This window comes from Protopterus annectens, chromosome 8.part0 (assembly GCF_019279795.1).
Source record: "Protopterus annectens isolate FY-2018-M chromosome 8.part0, PAN1.0, whole genome shotgun sequence".
Lineage (NCBI taxonomy): Eukaryota > Metazoa > Chordata > Ceratodontiformes > Protopteridae > Protopterus > Protopterus annectens.
The window spans coordinates 818,412,643-818,425,924 of record NC_056741.1 but is presented as its reverse complement, the minus strand read 5'-3'; the positions used below and the strand labels follow the sequence as shown (position 1 = coordinate 818,425,924).

The 13,282-nt window shown below is 39.4% G+C and overlaps 1 protein-coding gene and 1 long non-coding RNA gene across 2 annotated transcripts in view; one reads left to right on the top strand and one right to left on the bottom strand.

Annotated features, from left to right (window-relative positions):
- WAS (WASP actin nucleation promoting factor) overlaps positions 1 to 13,282 on the top strand; it is a 749,592-nt gene that overhangs the window by 340,743 nt on the left and 395,567 nt on the right. The window lies entirely within an intron of this gene.
- Positions 1 to 13,282, bottom strand: part of LOC122809072 — a 514,410-nt gene that overhangs the window by 192,585 nt on the left and 308,543 nt on the right. The window lies entirely within an intron of this gene.

Here is a 13,282-nt window from a genome sequence, read left to right as displayed (position 1 = left end):
TCAAACCCCTACCTAAGTACATTATGACACTAGAGAAAGATACATTAGCACAGCACGCTATTTTCTTTACTGGGTGGTTTCGCTTCTCCCTCTGTATTTCTAGGGTGGTGACATCATCACTCTTTCCAAAGAGGAATATATATCTTTAGTGTGATTTCCCAGTTTTCAAAAAGCCCACTCCTTTCAAACAGAATTGCACACTCACAGTTAGCGTGTACAGGATTCAAACCCCTACCAAAGTACATTAGGACACGAGAAAGATGCATTAGCACAGCGCGCTATTTGCTTTACTGGGTGGATTTGCTTCTCCCTCTGTATTTCTAGAATGGTGACATCATCACTCTTTCCAAAGTGGAATATATATCTTTAGTGTGTTTTCCCAGTCTTCAAAAAGCCCACTCCTATCAAACAGAATTGCACACACACACAGCGTGTATAGCATTCAAACCCCTACCCAAGTACATTTTGACACTAGAGAAAGATACATTAGCACAGCACGCTATTTTCTTTACTGGGTGGTTTCGCTTCTCCCTCTGTATTTCTAGGGTGGTGACATCATCACTCCTTCCAAAGAGGAATATACATCTTTAGTGTGTTTTCCCAGTCTTCAAAAGGCCCACTCCTTTCAAACAGAATTGCACACACACACACACACACACACACACACACACACACACACACACACACACACATCAAACATAGAAAACTAAATCATTAAAATTTATCAAGTAAATCACTTAATTTTGACCAAAATCTAAACTAGTGAGTAATATTCGAAGTTCTCATTTTGGCAGTTGACAATTCTTTTTTACAGATATTTTTCTGCTAAATTAATGAATTCAGTGAAAGAAAGAGTAGTTTTACTTTTCCAATTTTTTATGACTATTTTGGAGCAAAGGAGAGGCACCTGCAGCCTAGGAATGGAATGAAGAACTGGAGCATTAAATAAGAGCAGGGAATTAGAAATGATACAATTATCTGTCCACAAAGGTTGGGCAAAGTTTCTAAATTCAATCCAAAAGGGAGTTACTATTTTACAATCCAATAGCATATGAAACCAATCTGGTTAGAGACTTCATTACACCTCTAACAATTAATTTTCCCATAGTTACATATTGAAGCAGCTTTATGTGGAGTTAGAAAAGTTCTGTGAAGAAATTTCCACATATATATTTTCCAATACAGAGAAAAAGTAGATTTACCCACATATTTAAGAATTAAACATTTATCTTCATCAGAATAGGCTTTCTCAATCTCAGTTGAGTAATTCCAAAGTGATGAATCTGTGGAACCAAACTTTCTTATTATTTTATAAATTATTGATTTATTCTTGTTTGAGTTGCTTTTGATTGTGAAAAAAAACTAAAGTACCTTTGGAATATGTTTTGTTTGAAAACCCATGGAGATTTTGATTTTATCCCTAACATACTTTTACAAGATTGTGTAGTCAACCAATTATTATTTTCTAAACAATGTCTTGCAAGAAGATAATCTGTATTATGTGATTTATTTCTGATTAAGAATTGATGCCAAAATATTAACTATGCATTTATAAAGTCTAGCATTTTGTTTACATTAAAAGTCCCCAAACAACCCACATTATTTGATATAGGGAACAATAGAAACAATAAATCTTTAACTATATAAATGGAATTCATGATTTTTTTTAAATGTTTAAGGATGTAATCAGTGAAGGGAGAGGAATAGTATTTTTTCTTTTCATTTAAACATAAGTCTTTCAAGATCCAGTAAAATGTATTAATTCCAAATTTAGAGAAAGATTCTACAACATAGCTGTTATTATTTATAATATTTCATGAATGGATTTCCAAGTGGATTGGTAAAAGGAATTTAACCTTAAAGATATTAATTTGAGAATTATGGATTTGGCATATAATTCAACATTTGAAAAATGTAATCCACCTTCTTTCCAACTTTTAATGTGGCAGTCAAGGGATATTCTTGGTTTATTGGGGAATGAGAGAAAATTAAAATGAGTAGAATTTAATTTCTTAAAGATTCTTTAGTAGGGAGAATAATTAATGATTGTAGATACAGAAGTATAGTTGGTAGGATTGTCATTTTTATTAAAGTATGCCTATCTTCTATTGTAAAAAATGTTAAAATTAATAATTATTTTATTGACAGTGCCTAATAAATTACTATAATTTAGTGCTATTGAGTCTTTTACAGTAGATTGGATTATAATTCTAAGATAATTAATTTGTGAATTGTCCCAAATAAAATTATTATAGTTCCTTAAATAATTATTGGGCAGGATTCACGAATCCTCTGTGTAAGACTTAATAAGTCTTACACAGAGGCTGCAGTTGAACAGTATGACATCAGCGATCCATGAATATTCATGAGGGCACGCTGACTCATCAGTAACTCTTACACAGACTGAGTATGCTCAGCAGTCGGACACGCCCCTGCAAGTTGTTACAAAGCACAATGTCAGCACACAAGAGCAAGGTCGTTCAAATGTACTTGCACCCAACAGCACACTCCCTGACACTGGAAACCCCAATCAAAGTTATAAAACGTAAAATGCTAATTTTCTTTTTTTAATCCACGATATAGCTGACCGCATACCTCTCAACCTCTTAGAATAAGAAATCTGGACAAAGCCATTAAAAAACTGGTACAAATAGGGACATGTTTTAAATATTGCTCTTACAAATTAGAAAGTTGATAGAATAAAAGGTTTTGCATTAGTATGCATGTTCTGTATGATATGAAGTCTAAAACTCAAATGTCTGTCATTATTTTCTAACTTCAATCTTTATTAATGTGCCAGAAAGCCACAATTTTATGAAAAATGGACCAAAAATATAAGGCAAAAATTTGGACATTCTGCGAAAATCTGTACAGTTGAGAGGTATGCCCGTATTTGCGCGTGTGTGTGCGGGTGTGCCCATTGCCTAACCACAGTTAGCAATTGTGACAGCAAATAGCATATAAGAACTAATTATTCAAATTCTGCCAAGTAACAATAGTGTAATGGTAGAGCATTAGCCCAAAGAATAGGCATTCACGGTTTGAGTCCCACCACTACCCTTCTTATTTATTTTTTTTATGTTCCAAATCAGTATATGAAATAATACCTGACATATATGATTAAAATATTATAAAAAGCAGTGAAATGGCCAATTTATTATTGAAGAAAATATATATTTTAAAGGCTCCAGATTTAAGCAGTGCTTTGCCCAGCTAAATAGGGTTGCCCAAAGTTTAGCAGCACTTTATCCAGTGCAATGTGTTTGTGCGGACGTGTGCACCATGCCAACCAGGGCACTGTAGGGACACATATCCTACACAAGGGTATCATACAGACAGATGCCTGTCATCTGATACATGCTGTATAGCAGTAAGCCGACTATGGCATAGTCATCCACATGTACTATACTTACTATCCCGTCAGTACCACATAGGTGGTAGCCCTCAACATGTATGTTGGGTACCAATGTGTACATACAGCCTCATGTTATGTCATGTGTCCCTTGGTATCCACATATCCATAGATACTGTGGAGTCCCAAGGTGTGTCACATGAGACATTAGAGGCCTGGATGCATATCGACAAGGCGGTTGTACACCTATAAAGACTGTCTATTATTGTCAGTCGTTGTTGTGTATGAACATGTCTGACATATACCCCAGGCATATACCCTCACTCACACTACTGTTAAGTAACTGTCATGGGTGTGTGTGGCACAGATGACCCTGGCCACGGATCACGACAGTGGATGGCCCTGTCACATACATACATATGTGACCTACAATCTGAGAAACAGCGGCACAACCTGTCAATGGTAACAAATGTATTCATGTAGTATGCAGGATTCAGATCTATGTACTGATTAAGGGAACATGTACACATATATATTTGCAACGCAGATACCTGATGTGTGCAATGCATTTACTGTTGTAATCATAATATGTCATAACATAGTAAAAGCAAAACCCACACCACATTGTCCAAGAGTGACATGCACAGAGTCAGCACTTCCAGGATTCAAACCCCTCTCTAAGTACATTATGATACTAGAGGAAAACGCATTAGCACAGCATGCTATTTGCTTTACTGTGTGGTTTCCCTTCTCCGTCTGTATTTCTAGGGTGATGACATCATCAGTCTTTCCAAAGAGAAATATACATCTTTAGTGTGTTTTCCCAGTCTTCAAAAAGCCCACTTCTTTCAAACAGAATTGCACTCTCACAGTTAGCGTGTACAGGATTCAAACCCCTACCAAAGTACATTAGGACACGAGAAAGATGCATTAGCACAGCATGCTATTTGCTTTACTGGGTGGTTTTGCTTCTCCCTCTGTATTTCTAGGGTGGTGACATCATCACTCTTTCCAAAGTGGAATCTATATCTTTAGTGTGTTTTCCCAGTCTTCAAAAAGCCCACTCCTATCAAACAGAATTGCACACACACACAGTTAGCGTGTATAGGATTCAAACCCCTACCCAAGTACATTTTGACACTAGAGAAAGATACATTAGCACAGCACGCTATTTGCTTTATTGGGTGGTTTTTCTTCACCCTCTGTATTTCTAGGGTGGTGACATCATCACTCCTTCCAAAGAGGAATATACATCTTTAGTGTGTTTTCCCAGTCTTCAAAAAGCCCACTCCTTTCAAACAGAATTGCACACACACACACACACACACACACATACACACAGTTAGCGTGTACAGGATTCAAACCCCTGTACATTATGACACTAGAGAAAGATACATTAGCACAGCACGCTATTTTCTTTACTGGGTGGTTTCGCTTCTCCCTCTGTATTTCTAGGGTGGTGACATCATCACTCTTTCCAAAGAGGAATATATATCTTTAGTGTGATTTCCCAGTCTTCAAAAAGCCCACTCCTTTCAAACAGAATTGCACACACACATACACACACACACAGTTAGCGAGTACAGGATTCAAACCCCTACCTAAGTACATTATGACACTAGATAAAGATACATTAGCACAGCACGCTATTTTCTTTACTGGGTGGTTTCGCTTCTCCCTCTGTATTTCTAGGGTGGTGACATCATCACTCTTTCCAAAGAGGAATATATATCTTTAGTGTGATTTCCCAGTCTTCAAAAAGGCTACTCCTTTCAAACAGAATTGCACACACACACACACACACACACACAGTTAGCGTGTACAGGATTCAAACCCCAACCTAAGTACATTATGACACTAGAGAAAGATACATTAGCACAGCACGCTATTTTCTTTACTGGGTGGTTTCGCTTCTCCCTCTGTATTTCTAGGGTGGTGACATCATCACTCTTTCCAAAGAGGAATATATATCTTTAGTGTGATTTCCCAGTTTTCAAAAAGCCCACTCCTTTCAAACAGAATTGCACACTTACAGTTAGCGTGTACAGGATTCAAACCCCTACCAAAGTACATTAGGACACGAGAAAGATGCATTAGCACAGCGCGCTATTTGCTTTACTGGGTGGTTTTGCTTCTCCCTCTGTATTTCTAGGGTGGTGACATCATCACTCTTTCTAAAGTGGAATATATATCTTTAGTGTGTTTTCCCAGTCTTCAAAAAGCCCACTCCTATCAAACAAAACTGCACACACACACAGTTAGCGTGTATAGGATTACACCCCTACCCAAGTACATTTTGACACTAGAGAAAGATACATTAGCACAGCACGCTATTTGCTTTACTGGGTGGTTTTTCTTCACCCTCTGTATTTCTAGGGTGGTGACATCATCACTCCTTCCAAAGAGGAATATACATCTTTAGTGTGTTTTCCCAGTCTTCAAAAAGCCCACTCCTTTCAAACAGAATTGCACACACACACACACACACACACACACACACACACACAGTTAGCGTGTACAGGATTCAAATCCCTGCCTAAGTACATTATGACACTAGAGAAAGATACATTAGCACAGCACGCTATTTTCTTTACTGGGTGGTTTCGCTTCTCCCTCTGCATTTCTAGGGTAGTGACATCATCACTCTTTCCAAAGAGGAATATATATCTTTAGTGTGATTTCCCAGTCTTCAAAAAGCCCACTCCTTTCAAACAGAATTGCACACACACACACACAGTTAGCGTGTACAGGATTCAAACCCCTACCTAAGTACATTATGACACTAGAGAAAGATACATTAGCACAGCACGCTATTTTCTTTACTGGGTGGTTTCGCTTCTCCCTCTGTATTTCTAGGGTGGTGACATCATCACTCTTTCCAAAGAGGAATATATATCTTTAGTGTGATTTCCCAGTTTTCAAAAAGCCCACTCCTTTCAAACAGAATTGCACACACACACACACACACACACACACACACACACACACAGTTAGCGTGTACAGGATTCAAACCCCTACCTAAGTACATCATGACACTAGAGAAAGATACATTAGCACAGCACGCTATTTTCTTTACTGGGTGGTTTCGCTTCTCCCTCTGTATTTCTAGGGTGGTGACATCATCACTCTTTCCAAAGAGGAATATATATCTTTAGTGTGATTTCCCAGTTTTCAAAAAGCCCACTCCTTTCAAACAGAATTGCACACTCACAGTTAGCGTGTACAGGATTCAAACCCCTACCAAAGTACATTAGGACACGAGAAAGATGCATTAGCACAGCGCGCTATTTGCTTTACTGGGTGGTTTTGTTTCTCCCTCTGTATTTCTAGGGTGGTGACATCATCACTCTTTCCAAAGTGGCATATATATCTTTAGTGTGTTTTCCCAGTCTTCAAAAAGCCCACTCCTATCAAACAGAATTGCACACACACACAGTTAGCGTGTATAGGATTCAAACCCCTACCCAAGTACATTTTGACACTAGAGAAAGATACATTAGCACAGCACGCTATTTGCTTTATTGGGTGGTTTTTCTTCACCCTCTGTATTTCTAGGGTGGTGACATCATCACTCCTTCCAAAGAGGAATATACATCTTTAGTGTGTTTTCCCAGTCTTCAAAAAGCCCACTCCTTTCAAACAGAATTGCACACACACACACACACACACACACACACAGTTAGCGTGTACAGGATTCAAACCCCTACCTAAGTACATTATGACACTAGAGAAAGATGCATTAGCACAGCACGCTATTTGCTTTACTGGGTGGTTTTTCTTCTCCCTCTGTATTTCTAGGGTGGTGACATCATCACTCTTTCCAAAGAGGAATATATATCTTTAGTGTGATTTCCCAGTCTTCAAAAAGCCCACTCCTTTCAAACAGAATTGCACACACACACACACACACACACACACACAGGAGGATTCAAACCCCACCTAAGTACATTATGACACTAGAGAAAGATACATTAGCACAGCACGCTATTTTCTTTACTGGGTGGTTTTGCTTCTCCTCTGTATTTCTAGGGTGGTGACATCATCACTCTTTCCAAAGAGGAATATATATCTTTAGTGTGATTTCCCAGTTTTCAAAAGCCCACTCCTTTCAAACAGAATTGCACACACACACACACACACACAGTGTACAGGATTCAAACCCTACCTAAGTACATTATGACACTAGAGAAAGATACATTAGCACAGCACGCTATTTCTTTACTGGGTGGTTTCTTCTCTCCTCTGTATTTCTAGGGTGGTGACATCATCACTTTTTCCAAAGAGGAATATACATCTTTAGTGTGTTTTCCCAGTTTTCAAAAAGCCCACTCCTTTCAAACAGGATTGCACACACACACAATTAGCGTGCACAGGATTCAAACCCCTACCAAAGTACATTAGGACACAATGAAAGATGCATTAGCACAGCACGCTATTTGCTTTACTGGGTGGTTTTGCTTCTCCTCTGTATTTCTAGGGTGGTGACATCATCACTCTTTCCAAAGTGGAATATATATCTTTAGTGTGTTTTCCCAGTCTTCAAAAGCCCACTCCTATCAAACAGAATTGCACACACACACTTAGCGTGTTAGGATTCAAACCCCTACCCAAGTACGTTATGACACTAGTAAGAAAGATGCATTAGCACAGCGCGCTATTTGCTTTACTGGGTGGTTTTGCTTCTCCCTCTGTATTTCTAGGGTGGTGACATCATCACTCTTTCTAAAGTGGAATATATATCTTTAGTGTGTTTTCCCAGTCTTCAAAAAGCCCACTCCTATCAAACAAAACTGCACACACACACAGTTAGCATGTATAGGATTACACCCCTACCCAAGTACATTTTGACACTAGAGAAAGATACATTAGCACAGCACGCTATTTGCTTTACTGGGTGGTTTTTCTTCACCCTCTGTATTTCTAGGGTGGTAACATCATCACTCTTTCCAAAGAGGAATATATATCTTTAGTGTGATTTCCCAGTTTTCAAAAAGCCCACTCCTTTCAAACAGAATTGCACACACACACACACACACACACACACAGTTAGCGTGTACAGGATTCAAATCCCTGCCTAAGTACATTATGACACTAGAGAAAGATACATTAGCACAGCACGCTATTTTCTTTACTGGGTGGTTTCGCTTCTCCCTCTGCATTTCTAGGGTAGTGACATCATCACTCTTTCCAAAGAGGAATATATATCTTTAGTGTGATTTCCCAGTCTTCAAAAAGCCCACTCCTTTCAAACAGAATTGCACACACACACACAGTTAGCGTGTACAGGATTCAAACCCCTACCTAAGTACATTATGACACTAGAGAAAGATACATTAGCACAGCACGCTATTTTCTTTACTGGGTGGTTTCGCTTCTCCCTCTGTATTTCTAGGGTGGTGACATCATCACTCTTTCCAAAGAGGAATATATATCTTTAGTGTGATTTCCCAGTTTTCAAAAAGCCCACTCCTTTCAAACAGAATTGCACACACACACACACACACACACACACACACAGTTAGCGTGTACAGGATTCAAACCCCTACCTAAGTACATCATGACACTAGAGAAAGATACATTAGCACAGCACGCTATTTTCTTTACTGGGTGGTTTCGCTTCTCCCTCTGTATTTCTAGGGTGGTGACATCATCACTCTTTCCAAAGAGGAATATATATCTTTAGTGTGATTTCCCAGTTTTCAAAAAGCCCACTCCTTTCAAACAGAATTGCACACTCACAGTTAGCATGTACAGGATTCAAACCCTACCAAAGTACATTAGACACGAGAAAGATGCATTAGCACAGCTATTTGCTTTACTGGGTGGTTTTGTTTCTCCCTCTGTATTTCTAGGTGGTGACATCATTACTCTTTCCAAAGTGGCATATATATCTTTAGTGTGTTTTCCCAGTCTTCAAAAGCCCACTCCTTTCAAACAGAATTGCACACACACACACAACACACACAGTTAGCGTGTACAGGATTCAAACCCCTACCTAAGTACATTATGACACTAGAGAAAGATACATTATTACAGCATGCTATTTTCTTTACTGGGTGGTTTCGCTTCACCCTCTGTATTTCTAGGGTGGTGACATCATCACTCTTTCCAAAGAGGAATATATATCTTTAGTGTGATTTCCCAGTCTTCAAAAAGTCCACTCCTTTTAAACAGAATTGCACACACACACACAGTTAGCGTGTACAGGATTCAAACCCCTACCTAAGTACATTATGACACTAGAGAAAGATACATTAGTACAGCACGCTATTTTCTTTACTGGGTGGTTTCGCTTCTCCCTCTGTATTTCTAGGGTGGTGACATCATCACTCTTTCCAAAGAGGAATATATATCTTTAGTGTGATTTCCCAGTTTTCAAAAAGCCCACTCCTTTCAAACAGAATTGCACACACACACACACACACACACACACACACACACACACAATTAGCGTGTACAGGATTCAAACCCCTACCTAAGTACATTATGACACTAGAGAAAGGTACATTAGCACAGCACGCTATTTTCTTTACTGGGTGGTTTCGCTTCTCCCTCTGTATTTCTAGGGTGGTGACATCATCACTCTTTCCAAAGAGGAATATATATCTTTAGTGTGATTTCCCAGTCTTCAAAAAGCCCACTCCTTTCAAACAGAATTGCACACACACACACACACACACACAGTTAGTGTGTACAGGATTCAAACCCCTACCTAAGTACATTATGACACTAGAGAAAGATACATTAGCACAGCACGCTATTTTCTTTACTGGGTGGTTTCGCTTCTCCCTCTGTATTTCTAGGGTGGTGACATCATCACTCTTTCCAAAGAGGAATATATATCTTTAGTGTGATTTCCCAGTTTTCAAAAAGCCCACTCCTTTCAAACAGAATTGCACACTCACAGTTAGCATGTACAGGACTGAAACCCCTACCAAAGTACATTAGGACACGAGAAAGATGCATTAGCACAGCGCGCTATTTGCTTTACTGGGTGGTTTTGCTTTTCCCTCTGTATTTCTAGGGTGGTGACATCATCACTCTTTCCAAAGTGGAATATATATCTTTAGTGTGTTTTCCCAGTCTTCAAAAAGCCCACTCCTATCAAACAGAATTGCACACACACACAGCGTGTATAGGATTCAAACCCCTACCCAAGTACATTTTGACACTAGAGAAAGATACATTAGCACAGCACGCTATTTGTTTTACTGGGTGGTTTCTCTTCACCCTCTGTATTTCTAGGGTGGTGACATCATCACTCCTTCCAAAGAGGAATATACATCTTTAGTGTGTTTTCCCAGTCTTCAAAAGGCCCACTCCTTTCAAACAGAATTGCACACACACACACACACACACACACAGTTAGCGTGTACAGGATTCAAACCCCTACCTAAGTACATTATGACACTAGAGAAAGATACATTAGCACAGCACGCTATTTTCTTTACTGGGTGGTTTCGCTTCTCCCTCTGTATTTCTAGGGTGGTGACATCATCACTCTTTCCAAAGAGGAATATATATCTTTAGTGTGATTTCCCAGTCTTCAAAAAGCCCACTCCTTTCAAACAGAATTGCACACACACATACACACACACACAGTTAGCGTGTACAGGATTCAAACCCCTACCTAAGTACATTATGACACTAGAGAAAGATACATTAGCACAGCACGCTATTTTCTTTACTGGGTGGTTTCGCTTCTCCCTCTGTATTTCTAGGGTGGTGACATCATCACTCTTTCCAAAGAGGAATATATATCTTTAGTGTGATTTCCCAGTCTTCAAAAAGCCCATTCCTTTCAAACAGATCTGCACACACATCCCCAACACACACACAGTCAGCGCTTACAGGATTCAGACCTCTATCTACATATGTTATAATATTACAGAGACATGCATTAACACGGCGCACTATATACTTTACTGGGCACTTTTCTACACCTGCTATACTTGCAGGATGCTGACATCACCAGACTTTCCAAAGAAGAATGTAACTCTTTCATTGTGTCTACAGTCTACAAAAAGGCCACTCCTCTCAAAGGATGGAACACACATACACAACACCCCCCCATACATGCACATTCCACATTGCCAGGTTTCAAACCCCTACCTAGCTATGTTATGATATCACAGAGACAGGCATTAACATAGCACGCTATATGCTTTATTGGGCATTTATCTCCACCTGCTATACTTGTAGGATGCTGACATCACCAGACTTTCCAAAGAAGAATGTAGCTCCGTCTACAAAAAGGCAACTCTTCTCAAAGAATGTGATATACATACACACACATTCAGCATTTGCAGGTTTCAAACCCCTACCTAAGTATGTTATGATACTACAATGACAGGCATTAACACGGCATGCTATATGCTTTACTGGACATTTGTCTACACCTGCTATACTTGTAGGATGCTGACATCACCAGACTTTCCAAAAAAAGAATGTAACTCCTTCATTGTGTCTACAAAATGGCTACTCCTCTCAAAGGATGTAACACACATACACAACACCCCCACCACCACACACACACACACACACACACACACACACACACCATTTACAGGTTTCAAACCTCTACCTAGCTATGTTATGATACTACAGAGACAGGAATTAACACAGCGCGCTATACGCTTTACTGGGTGTTTCTGTTTCACCTGCCACATTTGTAGGTTGCAGATATCTTCGGACTGGTCATGGTAATGTCTGTAGTAAGTGCAGGAATGAGCCATGTGTGTTGGAAGGTGTCCAATAGCTCTGTGTGAGTCAGCTGGACAGGTGTATGGGTGATTGCATGTTTGGCCATGGGATATCTTCTGTGTCCCTGCTACAAAGATGCACAATGGACTGTACATATATGGGCTATCTTGTGTGACCTACTTTTCACATGCACAGTATTCAAATTGGACATGTTGCACATGCCAGACACACTCTGTCTAGGTGTGTACATGCCCTAGGGCAGATAGCCTAGGATCAGACTCTGCACCTATGATAATGTTCAAGATTCACACCTGTTTATTGATGATACCCTTGGCAGGTGTTTATCGTCTTCGTTTCCCCACTTTCTATGAACAACTTGGGTATCTGCAGCAAAGATGTGATTATGACAGGGTTTGACTATATTGTATATGTGTCTATTGTCATATAGCTGTGTGCACAGGCCAGATTGCTGGATAGTGTGCGGTTCCTGGGTTGACACTTGTAACTGCCTGATAGGTATGGACCATTGCTATACTCTGACATGGCCTATGTGTGTGAGCATGCCCAGTGTAACCTTTCAGAATGTTGCTGACTGAGTTCCACTACCATAGTTGATTTATTCAACATTTTACCTGTAGCTAAAAGGCTTGTAGTCTGCAACATAAAACACCCCTCTTAGTCTCAAACCCCAGACCTTGGGCACACTAGACTGCATAAATTATTACTAAGCCACAGCAGATATAAAATAATTTGATGCTGTAATAAATATATCATTCCTTACAATGAAGGAATGTAAAGGAATAATAGAAAGGCCATTAGACAAAGCCTGTTCTGTGAATCCTTAACAGCCAGTGTTGTGGAATTGCATTACATGACAGTGATAAGAGAAGCAGTCATTTTAGCAAACAATAACGTTACAGAGGCACTTTATAAACCACACACAGTATTAGGGCACTACAAACACTAGCATATCTGAGTGGGGCAGATGCCATAGCTCTTAAATATGTTCTATGCAAGTTCATGATTGTGCAATGTATGTTAGCTGTGTCAGTCTCACTCCCTCTAGAAAGTATTGCCGTCATGTATAGAGGTGGGGTATTACACAATGAATACTGATATTAATAACAGTAGACACTGCTTGCAACTGCAGCCACTAACATTTTTTTTGTCAGTTAAGCTTTTTAAGTATTCACTTCTCTTAGTTAACTCCAGTGTTGCAGTGTCTCT